Consider the following 4,882-nt stretch of genomic DNA (forward strand, 5'->3'; position numbering starts at 1 on the left):
GACTCTTGTGGCCAGAAATACTGTTTTAAACTCTCTATCATTGAGATCTTATACTTCGATCTTTCTGCTGCTTCTTCTGCAATATTTCCTGAGCAATAGATGCGGCTCTATACAAGTCCCCTTTAGGACTGAGCATGTAAAAGAAACAGTTTCCAATTTATCCGGTGTTCAGGACAGAACCCAAGGCTTCATGAATGCTAAGTAAGCACTAGACTATCTGAGTTACATCTCATAGCTATAATGGCTTCCAGTATTCTGCATTATTGAAGTAATATTTTTGTATACTGTGTGAAGATGTGTGTCTGTTTTTCCTTACCTGCTGTAGGTAACAACTAATTGGTTAAAATAAATAGTCGATGAACTATCCAAAAAGGCAGGATCCTGAGGCGAGGCATGGAGCAGAGAGAACTCAGGGAAGGAGTCAGTCAGGAAATTGAAATTTGCCTACAAGATGTAGAGGAAGGTGGGCTTATAAAATTGGGAAGAAGGAACCAGCATGATGGCAGAAACTTAGATTAGTATAAATGCAATAATACATTAAGAGTTAGTTAGCAACAAGCCTAGCTTAAGAACTGAACATTTATTAATAAAAATAAGTGTGTGTCATTATTCAGACAGAGGGTGGGCATAGAAAAGGCCAAACAGTTACACTGCATACCTCAAAAGATTATAACATGTTTGCTAAACACATTTATGAAGATCAGAGCAATCCAAATAGATTGTTATCAGATCTAAAAAGCAGAAAAATAATTGCACCACATGAAAGAATGGAGACTTTCAGAATCTAGTGTTGAAAGGAGATAATGTCATACTTAACCTGTGTCTCTAATGTCTCCAGTTAGTTTGTCCTGAAAAGAACAATTCTTCAAGGTATCTGTAATTTGATTTTTTTCATTGAAATGTATTTTCATACAGCATATACTTTTTGTTTGTTTGTTTTTCTTTTTTTCTCTTATTGGATATTTCCTTTATTTACATTTCAAATGTTATCCCCTTTCCAGGTCTCCTATCCCATCCCCCCCTCCCCCCTGCCTTTGTACCACCCACCCACTCTCGCCTTCCAGCCCTGGCATGCTCCTACACTGGGGCATTGAAACCCCTCAGCCCCAAGGGCTACTCTTTTCACTGATGCCCTACAAGGCCATTTTCTGCCACATATGCGGCTGGAGTCATGGGTTGCTCTATGTGTACTCTTTGGTTGGTGGTCTAGTCACTTCGAGTTCTGAGGGGCTTGCCGGTTAAAATTGTTGCTTCGCCATGGGGTTGCAAACCCCCTCAGCTCCTTTAGTCCCTTCTCCAACTCCTCTTTTGGGGACCTCAAACTTAGTCCAATGTTTGGCATCTGCCTTTCTATTTGTTAGGCGCTGAAAGAGCTTCTTAGGAGACAGCCATATCAGGCTCCTGTCAGCAAGCACTTCCTGGCATCAGCAATGGTTTGGTGACTGCTTACCGGATGGATCCCAAGGTGGGGCAGTCTCTAGTTGGATTTCTTTCAGTCTCTGCTCCACACTTTGTCTCCATATTTCCTCCTGTGAGTATTTGGTTCCCCCTTCTAAGAAGCACTGAAGCATCCACACTTTGGTATTCCTTCTTTTTGAGCTTCATGTGGTCGGTGAATTGTATCTTGTGTATTTTTAACTTTTGAGCTAATATTCACTTATCAGTGAGTGCATATCCCGTGTGTCATACAGTATATTCTGATCAGGTTTTCCCTTTCTTCTCTATTCCCAGATATTTTCCACATTCCTACTCATCAGCTTCATGACTTAATTCGTTCTTTTTCAAAAACAAACAAACAAACAAACAAAGAGGCAGGTAGGCAGATGGGGGGAGGGGGGGGGGGGGGGGGGGGGGGGGGGGGAGGGAGGAAGGAAAGAAGGAAGGAAGGGAAAGAAATGAAGGAAGGAGCCAAATAAAAGCTAAGATACAAAAAATACAAAAACAAAACACAAAACAAAACAAGCAAACACAGGAACTATATTGTATAAACAAAATGTCACTAAGGTATAAAATGCCAGACAAAGGAATATTAAACAAGCTTACAGAATCTTCAAAAATATCAGATGAATTGCTCAAATTTGTTTCCTTTGGACACTTAACTGCATTGCATGAGGTCTGCACATGCAAATACCATTGAAGAACTCTAATTTTTCCTTTTGTGTACTCAACTGGCAATATCTTACAGGTTCGAGATGGGACATAGGCCAACTTCCTATCTCAGCCTAGGGACCCCATCTGCTGTAGGCCCATGCAAGGCCTTTAGATTTCTGTCACAGGATCTGCCACCTCGTATGTGTATCTGTCATGTGTCTACAAGAGAGTTTCCTTAGTATCATCCATACCCTGTGATTTTCACAATTTTTCTATCTCCCCCTCCATTTGATATTCTTTCCCAATATAATATTAACTATTTAAGAATTTCATTCCACCCAGGTCGATTCTCCTATCCTTGCACCTCCCCTCCTCCTCCTCCTTCCCCCCCAAAAAAAATCACCACAAAAAAAGGAAGAAAGAAAGGAAAGAAGGAAGCAAGAAAGAATGAAAACAAACGTATACCACTAAACACTAAATACAGTTAGTGTTGTCACAGTCAAACTCCTAGTGGCCAGTCACTTCAATAAAACTAGGTCCTTCCCCAACTTCTTCCAGAAATCACCTCCAATGAAGAGCCATACTTCAGTGCACCCACCACAGAGTTCAAGGAAACTCCAATAGCTTCCTCTCTGGACTTTCCTTTTCCTCCTCCTCCTCTCCTCCTCCGCCTCCTCCTCCTACTCCTCCTCCTCTTCCTCCTCCTTCTTCTTCCTTACCCTTCCTCTTTCTTCTCCTTATCTTCCTTCTACTTCCTCTTCCCCCTCCCTTTCTGACACTCCTTTCTTTTTTCTAACTTTTCCCCCATTTGATAACTTTTAAATAAAGAAAGTTGTAAAGAAACACAGAGTTTCTCAGAATTTATGTGACATCACTAACTACGAAATAATTAATGGACTGAAGAAGAAAACACAACTAGAAATTTGAAAACAATTCTTATTTTCCATTATCTACACAAGCACATAGAATCTCAATGATAATTTAATACACCATATTAACATTGTCTGTTGATTTCTTAATAAACTGCATATTACATCCTCCTCAAAAATCATTGTTTTAGGTTGCTAATATTGATACAAATTTTAAAGTGAAAATGATCAAAATTTTCACCCAGAGAAATATATTTTTTAACTAAAATAAAACAGAACCTCTAGGTGGTAGGGTGACTTGATATAATTGTAAAAGAATCTTAAAATCTTACCTCTACTTGTAATTCAGTGTAGTCTACAGAAACTCAGGTTTGTACACTATAATTTTCAGAAAATTAAACAAGTCAAAAAATAGAGAGATTTTATTATAAGCACTTTAGGTTTATGCAAACAAATAATACAACAGACAAAACAAACAAAACAGCAACATGAAATGGAGAATGACTCTCCCTTAGTGCTATACTCCTGAAATCCCAGTTATTAGGAAGCTGAGCTAAAGCCGACTCACAAGCAAAAAAGAATTGAGAGACAGAAAGAGATTAGATAAAGAGATCGGAGATAGATAGATAGATAGATAGATAGATGATAGATAGATGATAGAGGATAGATAGATAGATAGAGGATAGACAGATTATATATATACATATACATCATATATACATACACATACATACATATATATATATATATATACATATGTATGCATAACACACACACACATATATTAGACATCTAGATAGATAATGAAAGATATTTTCAGACAACTTAAATATCATTAATAGCTGTATATAATTCCAATATTATTTTCTGTAATTTTACATAAATTGGAAGTTGTTATAGAAAGTTTAAGAGAAAAAGTAATAGATAAAGTCTTTTATAAGGGTGATAACAAAAAACTTACTTTCTTATTTTTACCCCAAACCCTTAATTTTCACAGCTAAAGATCTAATTCACTGAGTGTCTCTTCCATATTTCAGTTATATTTTATCTACTTATTTTCCATCTATCTTTTGTCGTTTCTGAAGCTATTTAAAGTGTCACTCTATCTTCCAGACTGTGTTGGATCTCAGATAATCGCTACTCTTCCTGCTTATTCTTCTTCATTTTTCCCACTGATACTAATGCCCACATTCAAATTTATATTGCCTCTATTTTAACTGTGTACTGAGGAATTTTTAAAGTTTAAATTTATAGTCTTAATATATATATATATATATATCAGTAATCACAAAAAGTTTAACAGATCTACATTTCTTAAAAGTTAATTCCTTGGCTGGGTGGTGGTGGCACACGCCTTTAATCCCAGCACTTAGGAGGCAGAGGCAGGTGGATGTCTGATTTCGAGGCCAGCCTGGTCTACAGAGTGAGTTCCAGGACAGGCAGGGCTACATAGAAAAACTCTGTCTCGAAAAACCAAAATAAAAATAAAAGGAAAAAAATTAATTCCTTGTAGACTTTTAATTTCCTTTTTAATTGTGTACTCTATATAGATATACAAGGTTATTAATTCAATTACTAAAAATTAAAAATTTCTCGGTACTATGTGATGGTGTCATTTTTTTGGGGGGGAGGTTGTTACAGAATTAAAGTATCTTTGAGAACAATTAGAGGCAGAATCACAAAACTCATTTTTGATAATTTTATCCTATCACAAAAATTCATCTAATAGTATTCTAGTCTTCATAAATAGCAGAAATTTGAGGACATAATTATCTATAATTTACTTATTTTATAGAAAATATGATAAAATAAATGCTTCATATTGTTTTTAAATAAATATATGCAAACTAATTATGCACATCCAGTTTTTGTCTTGTAATGGCTTAAATTGCCACTATTAATAGGTGAATGATTCAAAGCCA

This window comes from Grammomys surdaster, unplaced genomic scaffold, assembly GCF_004785775.1.
Source record: "Grammomys surdaster isolate TR1022 unplaced genomic scaffold, NIH_TR_1.0 65, whole genome shotgun sequence".
NCBI classification, from domain to species: domain Eukaryota; kingdom Metazoa; phylum Chordata; class Mammalia; order Rodentia; family Muridae; genus Grammomys; species Grammomys surdaster.